At 42.2% G+C, this 21,098-nt stretch overlaps 2 long non-coding RNA genes and 1 other non-coding gene across 3 annotated transcripts; 2 read left to right on the forward strand and 1 right to left on the reverse strand.

Moving 5' to 3' along the window:
• Positions 1 to 5,204: 5,204 nt before the first annotated feature.
• On the forward strand, positions 5,205 to 7,598 carry LOC121430736. Its single transcript, XR_005972062.1, has 3 exons — positions 5,205 to 5,566; positions 6,248 to 6,462; positions 6,933 to 7,598. It is a non-coding gene; the product is annotated as an uncharacterized LOC121430736 (long non-coding RNA).
• Positions 7,599 to 8,669: 1,071 nt separating this feature from the next.
• Positions 8,670 to 11,062, forward strand: LOC121430735. Its single transcript, XR_005972061.1, has 3 exons — positions 8,670 to 9,031; positions 9,713 to 9,927; positions 10,398 to 11,062. It is a non-coding gene; the product is annotated as an uncharacterized LOC121430735 (long non-coding RNA).
• An 8,769-nt stretch (positions 11,063 to 19,831) lies between these two features.
• Positions 19,832 to 19,950, reverse strand: LOC121431469. Its single transcript, XR_005972125.1, has one exon. It is a non-coding gene; the product is annotated as a 5S ribosomal RNA (ribosomal RNA).
• Between the last annotated feature and the right edge of the window lie 1,148 nt (positions 19,951 to 21,098).

Genomic DNA, 21,098 nt, shown 5'->3' on the forward strand with positions numbered 1-21,098 from the left:
AAGGGGTTCGCCAGTCATAATGGTAGATGAGGGTCGCTATTCATAATAGTAGAAAGGGTTCGCCAGTCATAATGGTAGAAGAGGGTCGGTATTCATAATAGTAGAAGGGGTTCGCCAATCATAATGGTAGATGAGGGTCGCTATTCATAACAGTAGAAAAGGTTCGCCAGTCATAATACTACATGAGGGTCGGCAGTCATAATAGTAGAAAAGGTTCGCCAGTCATAATGGTAGATGAGGGTCGCTATTCATAATAGTAGAAAGGGTTCGCCAGTCATAATAATGGGTGAGGGTCGCCAGCCATAATACTAGAAGGGGTTCGCCAGTCATAATGGTAGATGAGGGTCGCTATTCATAATAGTAGAAGGGGTTCGCCATTCATAATGGTAGATGACTGTCTTTATTCATAATAGTAGAAAGGGTTCGCCAGTCATAATGATAGATGAGGGTCGGCAGTCATAATAGTAGAAGGGGTTCGCCAGTCATAATGGTAGAAGAGGGTCGGTATTCATAATAGTAGAAGGGGTTCGCCAATCATAATGGTAGATGAGGGTCGCTATTCATAACAGTAGAAAGGGTTCGCCAGTCATAATACTACATGAGGGTCGGCAGTCATAATAGTAGAAAAGGTTCGCCAGTCATAATGGTAGATGAGGGTCGCTATTCATAATAGTAGAAAGTGTACGCCAGTCAGAATGGTAGATGAGGGTCGCTATTCATAATAGTAGAAAGGGTTCGCCAGTCATAATAATGGGTGAGGGTCGCCAGCCATAATACTAGAAGGGGTTCGCCAGTCATAATGGTAGATGAGGGTCGCTATTCATAATAGTAGAAAGGGTTCGCCAGTCATAATAATGGGTGAGGGTCGCCAGCCATAATACTAGAAGGGGTTCGCCAGTCATAACGGTAGATGAGGGTCGCTATTCATAATAGTAGAAAGGGTTCGCCAGTCATAATTTTAGATGAGGGTCGCCAGTCATAATACTAAAAGGGGTTCGCCAGTCATAAAAGTAGAAGGGGTTCGCCAGTCATAATGGTAGATGAGGGTCGCTATTCATAATATTAGAAGGGGCTCGCTAGTCATAATGGTAGATGAGGCTCGCTATTCATAATAGTAGAAAGGGTTCGCCAGTCATAATAATAGATGAGGGTCGGCAGTCATAATAGTAGAAGGGGTTCGCCAGTCATAATGGTAGAAGAGGGTCGGTATTCATAATAGTAGAAGGGGTTCGCCATTCATAATGGTAGATAACTGTCTTTATTCATAATAGTAGAAAGGGTTCGCCAGTCATAATAATAGATGAGGGTCGGCAGTCATAATAGTAGAAGGGGTTCGCCAGTCATAATGGTAGAAGAGGGTCGGTATTCATAATAGTAGAAGGGGTTCGCCAGTCATAATGGTAGGATGAGGGTCGCTATTCATAATAGTGGAAGGGGTTCGCCAGTCATGATGGTAGATGAGGGTCGCTATTCATAATAGTAGAAGGGGTTCGCCAGTCATAATGGTAGATGAGGGTCGCTATTCATAATAGTAGAAAGTGTACGCCAGTCAGAATGGTAGATGAGGGTCGCTATTCATAATAGTAGAAAGGGTTCGCCAGTCATAATAATGGGTGAGGGTCGCCAGCCATAATACTAGAAGGGGTTCGCCAGTCATAATGGTAGATGAGGGTCGCTATTCATAATAGTAGAAAGTGTACGCCAGTCAGAATGGTAGATGAGGGTCGCTATTCATAATAGTAGAAAGGGTTCGCCAGTCATAATGATGGGTGAGGGTCGCCAGTTATAATAATGGATGAGGGTCGCTTGTCATAATAGGAGAAAGGGTTTGCCAGTCATAACAATGGATGAGGGTCGCCAGTCATAATACTTAAAGGAGTTCGCCAGTCATAATACTAGAAGTGGTTCGCCAGTCATAATGGTGGATGAGGGTCGCTATTCATAATAGTAGAAGGGGTTGGCCAGTCATAATGGTAGATGAGGGTCGCTATTCATAATAGTAGAAAGGGTTCGCCAGTCATAATGGTAGAAGAGGGTCGGTATTCATAATAGTAGAAGGGGTTCGCCAATCATAATGGTAGATGAGGGTCGCTATTCATAACAGTAGAAAAGGTTCGCCAGTCATAATACTACATGAGGGTCGGCAGTCATAATAGTAGAAAAGGTTCGCCAGTCATAATGGTAGATGAGGGTCGCTATTCATAATAGTAGAAAGGGTTCGCCAGTCATAATAATGGGTGAGGGTCGCCAGCCATAATACTAGAAGGGGTTCGCCAGTCATAACGGTAGATGAGGGTCGCTATTCATAATAGTAGAAAGGGTTCGCCAGTCATAATTTTAGATGAGGGTCGCCAGTCATAATACTAAAAGGGGTTCGCCAGTCATAAAAGTAGAAGGGGTTCGCCAGTCATAATGGTAGATGAGGGTCGCTATTCATAATATTAGAAGGGGCTCGCTAGTCATAATGGTAGATGAGGCTCGCTATTCATAATAGTAGAAAGGGTTCGCCAGTCATAATAATAGATGAGGGTCGGCAGTCATAATAGTAGAAGGGGTTCGCCAGTCATAATGGTAGAAGAGGGTCGGTATTCATAATAGTAGAAGGGGTTCGCCATTCATAATGGTAAATAACTGTCTTTATTCATAATAGTAGAAAGGGTTCGCCAGTCATAATAATAGATGAGGGTCGGCAGTCATAATAGTAGAAGGGGTTCGCCAGTCATAATGGTAGAAGAGGGTCGGTATTCATAATAGTAGAAGGGGTTCGCCAGTCATAATGGTAGGATGAGGGTCGCTATTCATAATAGTGGAAGGGGTTCGCCAGTCATAATGGTAGATGAGGGTCGCTATTCATAATAGTAGAAGGGGTTCGCCAGTCATAATGGTAGATGAGGGTCGCTATTCATAATAGTAGAAAGTGTACGCCAGTCAGAATGGTAGATGAGGGTCGCTATTCATAATAGTAGAAAGGGTTCGCCAGTCATAATAATGGGTGAGGGTCGCCAGCCATAATACTAGAAGGGGTTCGCCAGTCATAATGGTAGATGAGGGTCGCTATTCATAATAGTAGAAAGGGTTCGCCAGTCATAATAATAGATGAGGGTCGCCAGTCATAATAGGAGAACGGGTTCGTCAGTTATAATAATGGATGAGGGTCGCCAGTCATAATAGGAGAAAGGGTTTGCCAGTCATAATAATGGATGAGGGTAGCCAGTCATAATACTAAAAGGGGTTCGCCAGTCACAAAAGTAGAAGGGGTTTGCCAGTCATAATGGTAGATAAGGGTCGCTCTTCATAATAGTAGAAGGGGTTCGCCATTCATAATGGTAGATGACTGTCTTTATTCATAATAGTAGAAAGGGTTCGCCAGTCATAATAATAGATGAGGGTCGGCAGTCATAATAGTAGAAGGGGTTCGCCAGTCATAATGGTAGAAGAGGGTCGGTATTCATAATAGTGGAAAGGGTTCGCCAGTCATAATGGTAGATGAGGGTCGCTATTCATAATAGGAGAAAGGGTTCGCCAGTCATAATAATGGATGAGGGTCGCCAGCCATAATACTAGAAGGGGTTCGCCAGTCATAATGGTAGATGAGGGTCGCTATTCATAATAGTAGAAAGGGTTCGCAAGTCATAATTTTAGATGAGGGTCGCCAGTCATAATACTAAAAGGGGTTCGCCAGTCATAAAAGTAGAAGGGGTTCGCCAGTCATAATGGTAGATGAGGTTCGCTATTCATAATAGTAGAAAGGGTTCGCCAGTCATAATAATGGATGAGGGTCGCCAGTCATAATAGGAGAACGGGTTCGTCAGTTATAATAATGGATGAGGGTAGCCAGTCATAATACTAAAAGGGGTTCGCCAGTCACAAAAGTAGAAGGGGTTTGCCAGTCATAATGGTAGATAAGGGTTATGACGTCATCGGCTTTCAAGTCCCTGGAATTAATTCGTTGATTGATGTCTTCAGTCATGTCATAAGTTAGCGTTATAGACGTATGTAATTAAAAAAAAAAAGCAAAGCAAAGAAACCGAGTAGAGATTGAATAGGTACATGGATGCTTTTCTATCAACCTATATAAAAACTCTAAAGCCAAAAGAAATCCAAAAGTCAAGAGAATTTTTTTTGATTCGTTATAATCGAATATTTTGTGTCATGTCTATCGTTCCGATAATAATAGCAACACATAAGCGTAGGTGATGATATTAAGATGTTGTTTCCTCTCACTTTATTTCATGTTTCACTTTTTGAAGCACTGAATGCCGATTTTCGGACGCGATTTTAGTCTGGGCTTCATTTCTGTAACATGTCAGAGACACAGGTGACAAGGGGGACCTCGCACACATTAGATTTTTTTTAAAGTCAAATCAATGTTAGCCAATGCCTTTAGAGTCTTTCTATACTTAGCCCTACCTACGAAACATTGGAAATCGCTTTAAAATGTTGCTCATTTCTTTTCTATCATTTCAACTGGACTTTGCAGATATTACCTGCCAATTCCGTCTCCTGAGAGGCCGGCCAAAAAACGTATGCCGCAAGATGGCAGCAATCTCATTTAGCGGACGGACGGACGGCATGGTGTCGAAAGATGTATCCGTTGGCATTTCTAGACATTATCTAGCCCTGCAGTTTTGCCTCTTTTAACACTATGACGTCATTTTTCGGGATGCGCACCCCTGGGTGACGAAACAACCAACATGCTGCAGTAAACCATGATGCGCGCTCCTCGTTCCCTGGAGACCTCTTGATCTCGCAAACATTGCCTTTACTGGCGGGCATCGAACGGGAAGAAAAACGGATACCAACAATGGAATTGGATTAGAAGGAGATGGATGGAGTATCAAGTGGACGTCCTAGTGAACGAGCGAGCGACCAAACAAATAGACAAAAAATGGAGGATCAATCAGCTATTTCGTTTTCCATCATGCAGACAACAAGGAGGGAACGGGTGGGTAAAACAAGAAATCTTCTATTCGTCCTCGTGGTTTCTTTCTTATTTCTTTTTTGGTTTGTCTTTTTTTCCTGCTCTGTCAAGAAGGAGACGGGAAAAGAAGAGAGGCAAAAGTGATACTATAAGGAAAGCATTCTTTAAACGAATAGAAGCGAAGAAACGAACAAAGAGGCACTTCATAGAAAATAAAATAAAATAAATAAATAGATGAATTGAAAATGAAAAAAGCCTACAACACCCGTACTCCAAGCGAATGTTTCGGCCTGGTACTAGAGCTGGCCGATTTCTTGGCCAACTGTCCAATCACTATGCCTCGTCAGCCGGCTGAGTTGGCCATCAGAGCTCTCTCATTGGCCTAATGGCGATCACTGAGAATGTGGGCGTCGCCAGAGTTGGCCAACAGACCAATCACGTTGTCTCGTTGTCCGACTGGACATGAATATTTATGATTACCTCACCGCTACGTCACCGTAAAATATGAATATTCATCTCTTCGGCGGAACCTTCGAATTCACTGCCAAATCGAGCACTGTTTCATCGATAAATCCACCCTTTTGAGGACTTTTGGATAATTTTTACATATGGACGTGGAAATTGCGATCATTCTTCGCATGTATGGTGAGTAGAAACGTATAAGTTGCTATATTTGTTGAAAAATGAGATGAAATGAGTGCTCTGCTGAAATGTACGGAAGCTCCACGGAGCCAGCCCGCTACGCTCCCGGTCAAATCCTTTGGGTTTCCGTGGGTGTTCAAGGAGTAGATTCAGCTTGATTGCAAGCAATTTAAGAGTGATATCGCTTGTAATATGGCTTCTGGATTAAAAAGAAACATTCATAGTACATCTTGACTCATGGTGATATTTGAATTTATGTGTCAAAGGTCCCCTTGCTCATGACAAGTTTCACTATTTGCTTAAAACGAGATGAAAAGTTGTTCCGCAGAAATGTGCGGAAGCTCCATGGAGCTGCTAGCCCGCTACACCCCCGGTCAAATTATCTGGGTTTCTGGGGGTGTTCACAATATAGTAACCCCCTCTTTACATGTAAATATGTCTGTACTTTACTGTAGTTCAGCCTAATTACGATACATGAATTTGTACGATGGCTTTAATTACAAATAGCCTAGCTACCTAGATCTTTGTTTTTAAAACCGAGCCATTCAGGATGCTCCGTAGAGTTGCAGACTAATCAGTAATGCGTACGATGGTAAACAGGAAATTCAAACTAGGCATGTAGATAATTTTTTTGTTCTAATTTAAACTAACGTTGGGCGTGTACACATTTTTTTTTCCATGTAGATACCATGGTGCTGTACAGTATACACACACCCAGACTGTGGGATCTGGTACGTCAAACTTGACCAGGCATCGTAAAATCCACAATGACAGGATGCACCATCCACAGCGTCAACGTCAGCAGATACCGTTGCTGCAGGGGAATGAACTGTGGTGAGACTAGACTCTGGTGAACTGCATCTCTGCGGAGCGGTATAGGATATCGCCATGCATTCAAGGTTAGTGTGTCACTGTATTACACTCTTGATATGGTTAAAATTTAAACAAAAAGATACAGTAGTGATATACGTTATACAATAACGCATTATTGATGTACATTGTAAACTGTATACACACAGTATACTGTAAACACCGTACACAGAATACTCTGTGTATATCACTGTATACATTGAAATACCTTAAAACTGTACTGTACATTATTAATTATACACTGTATGTCACTATACACTGTAATGCATCGCTGCATTGATACAGTTGGAAGTTAAAACAAAACAAGATACATACATACAGATGTCTTATATGCCTTTTGAGAAGCTAATGACTTTTCCCTGTTTATTTTTTTCTATCAGTGCATAGAGAAGGAGAGAGAGAAGGTTTGAGATTATGGTGATGAAAGATGGCACTGAATGAAAGGATAATCATATTTATTTTATTTTCTATTCCCTCTCCCTATTTTATTTTTGTCCAGTGCTGGAAAATAACCAGAGAGCTGAAGAGGACAGTGCCAATGACGACGATGAGAGCATCATAGGTGATATGTCTGTCGCTGTGGACCTCATCGACAGTACGAATACCGAGGACTCTTGGAAGTGGAACGTCGATACCATGTTTCGAGTAGGCCCGAGACCTAAGCAATTTCATTCGGACCGATGGAACAGTACGATGTGATGTTGTGCAACTATTGCGTTTAATGATTGAAATACGTTTTTCATCGTGCTACTCAGCATGGACCAGACGCGAGCCCTATTTACGCTATGTACCTGTAATGGTGCTTTTCACTCTGCTTCAGGAATCACACAGATATGCACATGTGGACGATGAATTGTTGATTGGAAAAAGACTGAACATTTTTCTCAATTGCCATGCTTATTTTGCAAATTTGTCATCAATTACACAATTTCTTACGGAAAGAAAGAACGCACTAATCCATGGCTCTACACAGTTGGGGGGGGGGGGTATGCTTTAGTGGTTGCCCCACCCCCCTCCTTTTGTGTATGGCCATGAATTTATTTGAATTAGTTTTGTACAGGTACATACATGAATACAGAAATCGATTATCAAAGAGTGACCGAAGCAAAGATATTTAATTAATTAAAAGATGAGAACACTGATGTAAATATTGCTTATGATTATTGATTTGATTTCCTCTCTTTAAAATTGATTGCATTATTGAATTTGTTTGTTGTGTGTCTGATGTGTGTATATTGCATGTGTGTCTTTTGGAGTGTATGTGTGTCTGTGTGTGTGTGTCTGATGTGTGTGTAATATGCGTGTTTGTGTGTGTGTCTGCTACGTGTCTGTGTGTGTGTGTGTCTGTTGTGTATTTTTGTGTGTGTTTGTATGTATGTATGTATGTTGATTCTATGTGCCTGTGTTTGTGTGTATGCATGTGTGTATGTCCACTGTGTGTGTATGTTTGTTGTGTGTCTGATGTGTGTATATTGCATGTGTGTCTTTTGGAGTGTATGTATGTCTGTGTGTGTGTGTCTGATGTGTGTGTAATATGCGTGTTTGTGTGTGTGTCTTATTGTGAATGTCTGCTACGTGTCTGTGTGTGTGTCTGTTGTGTATTTTTGTGTGTGTTTGTATGTATGTATGTATGTTGATTCTATGTGCCTGTGTTTGTGTGTATGCATGTGTGTATGTCCACTGTGTGTGTATGTTTGTTGTGTGTCTGATGTGTGTATATTGCATGTGTGTCTTTTGGAGTGTATGTATGTCTGTGTATGTGTGTGTGTGTCTGATGTGTGTGTAATATGCGTGTTTGTGTCTTATTGTGAATGTCTGCTACGTGTCTGTGTGTGTGTGTGTCTGTTGTGTATTTTTGTGTGTATGCATGTGTGTATGTCCATTTTGTGTGTATGTTTGTTGTGTGTCTTTTGTGTGTATATTGCGTGCATGTGTGTCTTTTGAGTGTGTTTATGTCTGTTTGTGTGTGTGTTTTGGAATTAAAACACACCCACAGTACCCACACACACAAACACACTCTCCACACACCATCAGACACGGACAAACACACTCAACAGACAAACACACCCTTAAAGACCCAGGTACAACATCGCGACGTAGCAGACGAAAGGGCTGCCTCTCTCTTTTCCGACGCAGATGGCGCCAGGCCGCCGATCACCGGCTGCGCTGGTGATCAGCGGCTCTGCTCAGCAGGTGAATAGTACCGCCGGGGGCCCAAGCCCGGGGGGAGCGAATGTTTCGGCCTGGTACTAGAGCTGGCCGATTTCTTGGCCAACTGTCCAATCACTATGCCTCGTCAGCCGGCTGAGTTGGCCATCAGAGCTCTCTCATTGGCCTAATGGCGATCACTGAGAATGTGGGCGTCGCCAGAGTTGGCCAACAGACCAATCACGTTGTCTCGTTGTCCGACTGGACATGAATATTTATGATTACCTCACCGCTACGTCACCGTAAAATATGAATATTCATCTCTTCGGCGGAACCTTCGAATTCACTGCCAAATCGAGCACTGTTTCATCGATAAATCCACCCTTTTGAGGACTTTTGGATGTTGTTTACATATGGACGTGGAAATTGTGATCATTCTTCGCATGTATGGTGAGTAGAAACGTATAAGTTGCTATATTTGTTGAAAAATGAGATGAAATGAGTGCTCTGCTGAAATGTACGGAAGCTCCACGGAGCCAGCCCGCTACGCTCCCGGTCAAATCCTTTGGGTTTCCGTGGGTGTTCAAGGAGTAGATTCAGCTTGATTGCAAGCAATTTAAGAGTGATATCGCTTGTAATATGGCTTCTGGATTAAAAAGAAACATTCATAGTACATCTTGACTCATGGTGATATTTGAATTTATGTGTCAAAGGTCCCCTTGCTCATGACAAGTTTCACTATTTGCTTAAAACGAGATGAAAAGTTGTTCCGCAGAAATGTGCGGAAGCTCCATGGAGCTGCTAGCCCGCTACACCCCCGGTCAAATTATCTGGGTTTCTGGGGGTGTTCACAATATAGTAACCCCCTCTTTACATGTAAATATGTCTGTACTTAACTGTAGTTCAGCCTAATTACGATACATGAATTTGTACGATGGCTTTAATTACAAATAGCCTAGCTACCTAGATCTTTGTTTTTAAAACCGAGCCATTCAGGATGCTCCGTAGAGTTGCAGACTAATCAGTAATGCGTACGATGGTAAACAGGAAATTCAAACTAGGCATGTAGATAATTTTTTTGTTCTAATTTAAACTAACGTTGGGCGTGTACACATTTTTTTTTCCATGTAGATACCATGGTGCTGTACAGTATACACACACCCAGACTGTGGGATCTGGTACGTCAAACTTGACCAGGCATCGTAAAATCCACAATGACAGGATGCACCATCCACAGCGTCAACGTCAGCAGATACCGTTGCTGCAGGGGAATGAACTGTGGTGAGACTAGACTCTGGTGAACTGCATCTCTGCGGAGCGGTATAGGATATCGCCATGCATTCAAGGTTAGTGTGTCACTGTATTACACTCTTGATATGGTTAAAATTTAAACAAAAAGATACAGTAGTGATATACGTTATACAATAACGCATTATTGATGTACATTGTAAACTGTATACACACAGTATACTGTAAACACCGTACACAGAATACTCTGTGTATATCACTGTATACATTGAAATACCTTAAAACTGTACTGTACATTATTAATTATACACTGTATGTCACTATACACTGTAATGCATCGCTGCATTGATACAGTTGGAAGTTAAAACAAAACAAGATACATACATACAGATGTCTTATATGCCTTTTGAGAAGCTAATGACTTTTCCCTGTTTATTTTTTTCTATCAGTGCATAGAGAAGGAGAGAGAGAAGGTTTGAGATTATGGTGATGAAAGATGGCACTGAATGAAAGGATAATCATATTTATTTTATTTTCTATTCCCTCTCCCTATTTTATTTTTGTCCAGTGCTGGAAAATAACCAGAGAGCTGAAGAGGACAGTGCCAATGACGACGATGAGAGCATCATAGGTGATATGTCTGTCGCTGTGGACCTCATCGACAGTACGAATACCGAGGACTCTTGGAAGTGGAACGTCGATACCATGTTTCGAGTAGGCCCGAGACCTAAGCAATTTCATTCGGACCGATGGAACAGTACGATGTGATGTTGTGCAACTATTGCGTTTAATGATTGAAATACGTTTTTCATCGTGCTACTCAGCATGGACCAGACGCGAGCCCTATTTACGCTATGTACCTGTAATGGTGCTTTTCACTCTGCTTCAGGAATCACACAGATATGCACATGTGGACGATGAATTGTTGATTGGAAAAAGACTGAACATTTTTCTCAATTGCCATGCTTATTTTGCAAATTTGTCATCAGTTACACAATTTCTTACGGAAAGAAAGAACGCACTAATCCATGGCTCTACACAGTTGGGGGGGGGGTATGCTTTAGTGGTTGCCCCACCCCCCTCCTTTTGTGTATGGCCATGAATTTATTTGAATTAGTTTTGTACAGGTACATACATGAATACAGAAATCGATTATCAAAGAGTGACCGAAGCAAAGATATTTAATTAATTAAAAGATGAGAACACTGATGTAAATATTGCTTATGATTATTGATTTGATTTCCTCTCTTTAAAATTGATTGCATTATTGAATTTGTTTGTTGTGTGTCTGATGTGTGTATATTGCATGTGTGTCTTTTGGAGTGTATGTATGTCTGTGTATGTGTGTCTGATGTGTGTGTAATATGCGTGTTTGTGTGTGTGTCTGCTACGTGTCTGTGTGTGTCTGTTGTGTATTTTTGTGTATGTATGTATGTATGTTGATTCTATGTGCCTGTGTTTGTGTGTATGCATGTGTGTATGTCCACTGTGTGTGTATGTTTGTTGTGTGTCTGATGTGTGTATATTGCGTGTGTGTCTTTTGGAGTGTATGTATGTCTGTGTATGTGTGTATTCATAATAGTGGAAGGGGTTCGCCAGTCATAATGGTAGATGAGGGTCGCTATTCATAATAGTAGAAGGGGTTCGCCAGTCATAATGGTAGATGAGGGTCGCTATTCATAATAGTAGAAAGTGTACGCCAGTCAGAATGGTAGATGAGGGTCGCTATTCATAATAGTAGAAAGGGTTCGCCAGTCATAATAATGGGTGAGGGTCGCCAGCCATAATACTAGAAGGGGTTCGCCAGTCATAATGGTAGATGAGGGTCGCTATTCATAATAGTATAAAGGGTTCGCCAGTCATAATAATAGATGAGGGTCGCCAGTCATAATAGGAGAACGGGTTCGTCAGTCATAATAATGGATGAGGGTCGCCAGTCATAATAGGAGAAGAGGGTCGCCATTCATAATAGTAGAAGGGGTTCGCCAGTCATAATGGTAGATGAGGGTCGCTATTCATAATAGTGGAAGGGGTTCGCCAGTCATAATGGTAGATGAGGGTCGCTATTCATAATAGTAGAAGGGGTTCGCCAGTCATAATGGTAGAAGAGGGTCGGTATTCATAATAGTAGAAGGGGTTCGCCAGTCATAATGGTAGGATGAGGGTCGCTATTCATAATAGTGGAAGGGGTTCGCCAGTCATAATGGTAGATGAGGGTCGCTATTCATAATAGTAGAAGGGGTTCGCCAGTCATAATGGTAGATGAGGGTCGCTATCATAATAGTAGAAAGTGTACGCCAGTCATAATGGTAGAAGAGGGTCGGTATTCATAATAGTAGAAGGGGTTCGCCAGTCATAATGGTAGGATGAGGGTCGCTATTCATAATAGTAGAAGGGGTTTGCCAGTCATAATGGTAGATGAGGGTCGCTATTCATAATAGTAGAAGGGGTTCGCCAGTCATAATGGTAGAAGAGGGTCGGTATTCATAATAGTAGAAGGGGTTCGCCAGTCATAATGGTAGGATGAGGGTCGCTATTCATAATAGTGGAAGGGGTTCGCCAGTCATAATGGTAGATGAGGGTCGCTATTCATAATAGTAGAAGGGGTTCGCCAGTCATAATGGTAGATGAGGGTCGCTATTCATAATAGTAGAAAGTGTACGCCAGTCAGAATGGTAGATGAGGGTCGCTATTCATAATAGTAGAAAGGGTTCGCCAGTCATAATGGTAGATGAGGGTCGCTATTCATAATAGTAGAAGGGGTTCGCCAGTCATAATGGTAGATGAGGGTCGCTATTCATAATAGTAGAAAGTGTACGCCAGTCATAATGGTAGAAGAGGGTCGGTATTCATAATAGTAGAAGGGGTTCGCCAGTCATAATGGTAGGATGAGGGTCGCTATTCATAATAGTGGAAGGGGTTCGCCAGTCATAATGGTAGATGAGGGTCGCTATTCATAATAGTAGAAGGGGTTCGCCAGTCATAATGGTAGAAGAGGGTCGGTATTCATAATAGTAGAAGGGTTCGCCAGTCATAATGGTAGGATGAGGGTCGCTATTCATAATAGTGGAAGGGGTTCGCCAGTCATAATGGTAGATGAGGGTCGCTATTCATAATAGTAGAAAGGGTTCGCCAGTCATAATGATGGGTGAGGGTCGCCAGTTATAATAATGGATGAGGGTCGCTTGTCATAATAGGAGAAAGGGTTTGCCAGTCATAACAATGGATGAGGGTCGCCAGTCATAATACTTAAAGGAGTTCGCCAGTCATAATACTAGAAGTGGTTCGCCAGTCATAACGGTAGATGAGGGTCGCTATTCATAATAGTAGAAAGGGTTCGCCAGTCATAATTGTAGATGAGGGTCGCCAGTCATAATACTAAAAGGGGTTCACCGGTCATAAAAGTAGAAGGGGTTTGCCAGTCATAATGGTGGATGAGGGTCGCTATTCATAATAGTAGAAGGGGTTCGCCAGTCATAATGGTAGATGAGGGTCGCTATTCATAATAGTAGAAAGGGTTCGCCAGTCATAATGGTAGAAGAGGGTCGGTATTCATAATAGTAGAAGGGGTTCGCCAATCATAATGGTAGATGAGGGTCGCTATTCATAACAGTAGAAAGGGTTCGCCAGTCATAATACTACATGAGGGTCGGCAGTCATAATAGTAGAAAGGGTTCGCCAGTCATAATGGTAGATGAGGGTCGCTATTCATAATAGTAGAAAGGGTTCGCCAGTCATAATAATGGGTGAGGGTCGCCAGCCATAATACTAGAAGGGGTTCGCCAGTCATAATGGTAGATGAGGGTCGCTATTCATAATAGTAGAAAGGGTTCGCCAGTCATAATTTTAGATGAGGGTCGCCATTCATAATAGTAGAAGGGGTTCGCCATTCATAATGGTAGATGACTGTCTTTATTCATAATAGTAGAAAGGGTTCGCCAGTCATAATGATAGATGAGGGTCGGCAGTCATAATAGTAGAAGGGGTTCGCCAGTCATAATGGTAGAAGAGGTCGGTATTCATAATAGTAGAAGGGGTTCGCCAATCATAATGGTAGATGAGGGTCGCTATTCATAACAGTAGAAAGGGTTCGCCAGTCATAATACTACATGAGGGTCGGCAGTCATAATAGTAGAAAAGGTTCGCCAGTCATAATGGTAGATGAGGGTCGCTATTCATAATAGTAGAAAGTGTACGCCAGTCAGAATGGTAGATGAGGGTCGCTATTCATAATAGTAGAAAGGGTTCGCCAGTCATAATAATGGGTGAGGGTCGCCAGCCATAATACTAGAAGGGGTTCGCCAGTCATAATGGTAGATGAGGGTCGCTATTCATAATAGTAGAAAGGGTTCGCCAGTCATAATAATGGGTGAGGGTCGCCAGCCATAATACTAGAAGGGGTTCGCCAGTCATAACGGTAGATGAGGGTCGCTATTCATAATAGTAGAAAGGGTTCGCCAGTCATAATTTTAGATGAGGGTCGCCAGTCATAATACTAAAAGGGGTTCGCCAGTCATAAAAGTAGAAGGGGTTCGCCAGTCATAATGGTAGATGAGGGTCGCTATTCATAATATTAGAAGGGCTCGCTAGTCATAATGGTAGATGAGGCTCGCTATTCATAATAGTAGAAAGGGTTCGCCAGTCATAATAATAGATGAGGGTCGGCAGTCATAATAGTAGAAGGGGTTCGCCAGTCATAATGGTAGAAGAGGGTCGGTATTCATAATAGTAGAAGGGGTTCGCCATTCATAATGGTAGATAACTGTCTTTATTCATAATAGTAGAAAGGGTTCGCCAGTCATAATAATAGATGAGGGTCGGCAGTCATAATAGTAGAAGGGGTTCGCCAGTCATAATGGTAGAAGAGGGTCGGTATTCATAATAGTAGAAGGGGTTCGCCAGTCATAATGGTAGGATGAGGGTCGCTATTCATAATAGTGGAAGGGGTTCGCCAGTCATGATGGTAGATGAGGGTCGCTATTCATAATAGTAGAAGGGGTTCGCCAGTCATAATGGTAGATGAGGGTCGCTATTCATAATAGTAGAAAGTGTACGCCAGTCAGAATGGTAGATGAGGGTCGCTATTCATAATAGTAGAAAGGGTTCGCCAGTCATAATAATGGGTGAGGGTCGCCAGCCATAATACTAGAAGGGGTTCGCCAGTCATAATGGTAGATGAGGGTCGCTATTCATAATAGTAGAAAGTGTACGCCAGTCAGAATGGTAGATGAGGGTCGCTATTCATAATAGTAGAAAGGGTTCGCCAGTCATAATGATGGGTGAGGGTCGCCAGTTATAATAATGGATGAGGGTCGCTTGTCATAATAGGAGAAAGGGTTTGCCAGTCATAACAATGGATGAGGGTCGCCAGTCATAATACTTAAAGGAGTTCGCCAGTCATAATACTAGAAGTGGTTCGCCAGTCATAATGGTGGATGAGGGTCGCTATTCATAATAGTAGAAGGGGTTGGCCAGTCATAATGGTAGATGAGGGTCGCTATTCATAATAGTAGAAAGGGTTCGCCAGTCATAATGGTAGAAGAGGGTCGGTATTCATAATAGTAGAAGGGGTTCGCCAATCATAATGGTAGATGAGGGTCGCTATTCATAACAGTAGAAAAGGTTCGCCAGTCATAATACTACATGAGGGTCGGCAGTCATAATAGTAGAAAAGGTTCGCCAGTCATAATGGTAGATGAGGGTCGCTATTCATAATAGTAGAAAGGGTTCGCCAGTCATAATAATGGGTGAGGGTCGCCAGCCATAATACTAGAAGGGGTTCGCCAGTCATAACGGTAGATGAGGGTCGCTATTCATAATAGTAGAAAGGGTTCGCCAGTCATAATAGTAGATGAGGGTCGCCAGTCATAATACTAAAGGGGTTCGCCAGTCATAAAATAGAAGGGGTTCGCCAGTCATAATGGTAGATGAGGGTCGCTATTCATAATATTAGAAGGGGCTCGCTAGTCATAATGGTAGATGAGGCTCGCTATTCATAATAGTAGAAAGGGTTCGCCAGTCATAATAATAGATGAGGGTCGGCAGTCATAATAGTAGAAGGGGTTCGCCAGTCATAATGGTAGAAGAGGGTCGGTATTCATAATAGTAGAGGGGTTCGCCATTCATAATGGTAAAAAACTGTCTTTATTCATAATAGTAGAAAGGGTTCGCCAGTCATAATGGTAGAAGAGGGTCGGTATTCATAATAGTAGAAGGGGTTCGCCAGTCATAATGGTAGGATGAGGGTCGCTATTCATAATAGTGGAAGGGGTTCGCCAGTCATGATGGTAGATGAGGGTCGCTATTCATAATAGTAGAAGGGTTCGCCAGTCATAATGGTAGATGAGGGTCGCTATTCATAATAGTAGAAAGTGTACGCCAGTCAGAATGGTAGATGAGGGTCGCTATTCATAATAGTAGAAAGGGTTCGCCAGTCATAATAATGGATGAGGGTCGCCAGCCATAATACTAGAAGGGTTCGCCAGTCATAATGGTAGATGAGGGTCGCTATTCATAATAGTAGAAGGGTTCGCCAGTCAGAATGGTAGATGAGGGTCGCTATTCATAATAGTAGAAAGGGTTCGCCAGTCATAATGATGGGTGAGGGTCGCCAGTTATAATAATGGATGAGGGTCGCTTGTCATAATAGGAGAAAGGGTTTGCCAGTCATAACAATGGATGAGGGTCGCCAGTCATAATACTTAAAGGAGTTCGCCAGTCATAATACTAGAAGTGGTTCGCCAGTCATAATGGTGGATGAGGGTCGCTATTCAAAATAGTAGAAGGGTTGGCCAGTCAAAATGGTAGATGGGGGTCGCTATTCATAATAGTAGAAAGGGTTCGCCAGTCATAATGGTAGAAGAGGGTCGGTATTCATAATAGTAGAAGGGGTTCGCCAGTCATAATGGTAGATGAGGGTCGCTATTCATAACAGTAGAAAAGGTTCGCCAGTCATAATACTACATGAGGGTCGGCAGTCATAATAGTAGAAAAGGTTCGCCAGTCATAATGGTAGATGAGGGTCGCTATTCATAATAGTAGAAAGGTTCGCCAGTCATAATAATGGGTGAGGGTCGCCAGCCATAATACTAGAAGGGGTTCGCCAGTCATAACGGTAGATGAGGGTCGCTATTCATAATAGTAGAAAGGGTTCGCCAGTCATAATTATAGATGAGGGTCGCCAGTCATAATACTAAAAGGGGTTCGCCAGTCATAAAAGTAGAAGGGGTTCGCCAGTCATAATGGTAGATGAGGGTCGCTATTCATAATATTAGAAGGGGCTCGCCAGTCATAATGGTAGATGAGGGCTCGCTATTCATAATAGTAGAAAGGGTTCGCCAGTCATAATAATAGATGAGGGTCGGCAGTCATAATAGTAGAAGGGGTTCGCCAGTCATAATGTAGAAGAGGGTAGTATTCATAATAATAGTAGAAGGGGATCGCCATTCATAATGGTAAATAACTGTCTATTATTCATAATAGTAGAAAGGGTTCGCCAGTCATAATAAATAGATGAGGGTCGGCAGTCATAATAGTAGAAGGGGTTCGCCAGTCATAATGGTAGAAGAGGGTCGGTATTCATAATAGTAGAAGGGGTTCGCCAGTCATAAAGGTAGGATTAGGGTCGCTATTTCATAATAGTGGAAGGGGTTCGCCAGTCATAATGGTAGATGAGGGTCGCTATTCATAATAGTAGAAGGGGTTCGCCAGTCATAATGGTAGATGAGGGTCGCTATTCATAATAGTAGAAAGTGTACGCCAGTCAGAATGGTAGATGAGGGTCGCTATTCATAATAGTAGAAAGGGTTCGCCAGTCATAATAATGGGTGAGGGTCGCCAGCCATAATACTAGAAGGGGTTCGCCAGTCATAATGGTAGATGAGGGTCGCTATTCATAATAGTAGAAAGGGTTCGCCAGTCATAATAATAGATGAGGGTCGCCAGTCATAATAGGAGAACGGGTTCGTCAGTTATAATAATGGATGAGGGTCGCCAGTCATAATAGGAGAAAGGGTTTGCCAGTCATAATAATGGATGAGGGTAGCCAGTCATAATACTAAAAGGGGTTCGCCAGTCACAAAAGTAGAAGGGTTTGCCAGTCATAATGGTAGATAAGGGTCGCTCTTCATAATAGTAGAAGGGGTTCGCCATTCATAATGGTAGATGACTGTCTTTATTCATAATAGTAGAAAGGGTTCGCCAGTCATAATAATAGATGAGGGTCGGCAGTCATAATAGTAGAAGGGTTCGCCAGTCATAATGGTAGAAGAGGGTCGGTATTCATAATAGTGAAAGGGTTCGCCAGTCATAATGGTAGATGAGGGTCGCTATTCATAATAGGAGAAAGGGTTCGCCAGTCATAATAATGGATGAGGGTCGCCAGCCATAATACTAGAAGGGTTCGCCAGTCATAATGGTAGATGAGGGTCGCTATTCATAATAGTAGAAAGGGTTCGCCAGTCATAATATTTAGATGAGGGTCGCCAGTCATAATACTAAAAGGGGTTCGCCAGTCATAAAAGTAGAAGGGGTTCGCCAGTCATAATGGTAGATGAGGGTCGCTATTCATAATAGTAGAAAGGGTCGCCAGTCAAATAATGGATGAGGGTCGCCAGTCATAATAGGAGAACGGGTTCGTCAGTTATAATAATGGATGAGGGTAGCCAGTCATAATACTAAAAGGGGTCGCCAGTCACAAAAGTAGAAGGGGTTTGCCAGTCATAATGGTGAAGCGGGTTATGACGTCGTCGGCTTTCAAGTCCCTGGTATTAATTCGTTGATTGATGTCTTCAGTCATGTCATAAGTTAGCGTTATAGACGTATGTAATTCAAAAAAAAAGCAAAGCAAAGAAACCGAGTAGAGATTGAATAGGTACATGGATGCTTTTCTATCAACCTATATAAAAAACTCTAAAGCCAAAAGAAATCCAAAAGTCAAGAGAATTTTTTTTTGATTCGTTATAATCGAATATTTTGTGTCATGTCTATCGTTCCGATAATAATAGCAACACATAAGCGTAGGTGATGATATTAAGATGTTGTTTCCTCTCACTTTATTTCATGTTTCACTTTTTGGAGCACTGAATGCCGATTTTCGGACGCGATTTTAGTCTGGGCTTCATTTCTGTAACATGTCAGAGACACAGGTGACAAGGGGGACCTCGCACACATTAGATTTTTTTTTAAAGTCAAATCAATGTTAGCCAATGCCTTTAGAGTCTTTCTATACTTAGCCCTACCTACGAAACATTGGAAATCGCTTTAAAATGTTGCTCATTTCTTTTCTATCATTTCAACTGGACTTTGCAGATATTACCTGCCAATTCCGTCTCCTGAGAGGCCGGCCAAAAACGTATGCCGCAAGATGGCAGCAATCTCATTTAGCGGACGGACGGACGGCATGGTGTCGAAAGATGTATCCGTTGGCATTTCTAGACATTATCTAGCCCTGCAGTTTTGCCTCTTTTAACACTATGACGTCATTTTTCGGGATGCGCACCCCTGGGTGACGAAACAACCAACATGCTGCAGTAAACCATGATGCGCGCTCCTCGTTCCCTGGAGACCTCTTGATCTCGCAAACATTGCCTTTACTGGCGGGCATCGAACGGGAAGAAAAACGGATACCAACAATGGAATTGGATTAGAAGGAGATGGATGGAGTATCAAGTGGACGTCCTAGTGAACGAGCGAGCGACCAAACAAATAGACAAAAAATGGAGGATCAATCAGCTATTTCATTTTCCATCATGCAGACAACAAGGAGGGAACGGGTGGGTAAAACAAGAAATCTTCTATTCGTCCTCGTGGTTTCTTTCTTATTTCTTTTTTGGTTTGTCTTTTTTTCCTGCTCTGTCAAGAAGGAGACGGGAAAAGAAGAGAGGCAAAAGTGATACTATAAGGAAAGCATTCTTTAAACGAATAGAAGCGAAGAAACGAACAAAGAGGCACTTCATAGAAAATAAAATAAAATAAATAAATAGATGAATTGAAAATGAAAAAAGCCTACAACACCCGGTATTCCCAGGCGGTCTCCCATCCAAGTACTAACCGAGCCCTATGCTGCTTGACTTCGGTGATCGGACGAGAACCGGTATATTCAGCATGGTATGGTCGTAGGCTCTTGCTTGTTAAAATTCAAGCTATTTAAATGGTCAGGCGGGTTATGACGTCATCGGCTTTCAAGTCCCTGGTATTAATTCGTTGTCATAAGTTAGCGTTATAGACGTATGTAATTCAAAAAAAAAGCAAAGCAAAGAAACCGAGTAGAGATTGAATAGGTACATGGATGCTTTTCTATCAACCTATATAAAAACTCTAAAGCCAAAAGAAATCCAAAAGTCAAGAGAATTTTTTTTTGATTCGTTATAATCGAATATTTTGTGTCATGTCTATCGTTCCGATAATAATAGCAACACATAAGCGTAGGTGATGATATTAAGATGTTGTTTCCTCTCACTTTATTTCATGTTTCACTTTTTGAAGCACTGAATGCCGATTTTCGGACGCGATTTTAGTCTGGGCTTCATTTCTGTAACATGTCAGAGACACAGGTGACAAGGGGGACCTCGCACACATTAGATTTTTTTTAAAGTCAAATCAATGTTAGCCAATGCCTTTAGAGTCTTTCTATACTTAGCCCTACCTACGAAACATTGGAAATCGCTTTAAAATGTTGCTCATTTCTTTTCTATCATTTCAACTGGACTTTGCAGATATTACCTGCCAATTCCGTCTCCTGAGAGGCCGGCCAAAAAACGTATGCCGCAAGATGGCAGCAATCTCATTTAGCGGACGGACGGACGGCATGGTGTCGAAAGATGTATCCGTTGGCATTTCTAGACATTATCAAGCCCTGCAGTTTTGCCCTCTTTAAACACTATGACGTCATTTTTCGGGATGCGCACCCCTGGGTGACGAAACAACCAACATGCTGCAGTAAACCATGATGCGCGCTCCTCGTTCCCTGGAGACCTCTTGATCTCGCAAACATTGCCTTTACTGGCGGGCATCGAACGGGAAGAAAAACGGATACCAACAATGGAATTGGATTAGAAGGAGATGGATGGAGTATCAAGTGGACGTCCTAGTGAACGAGCGAGCGACCAAACAAATAGACAAAAAATGGAGGATCAATCAGCTATTTCGTTTTCCATCATGCAGACAACAAGGAGGGAACGGGTGGGTAAAACAAGAAATCTTCTATTCGTCCTCGTGGTTTCTTTCTTATTTCTTTTTTGGTTTGTCTTTTTTTCCTGCTCTGTCAAGA

Source organism: Lytechinus variegatus, chromosome 17 (assembly GCF_018143015.1).
Source record: "Lytechinus variegatus isolate NC3 chromosome 17, Lvar_3.0, whole genome shotgun sequence".
NCBI classification, from domain to species: Eukaryota; Metazoa; Echinodermata; class Echinoidea; order Temnopleuroida; family Toxopneustidae; genus Lytechinus; species Lytechinus variegatus.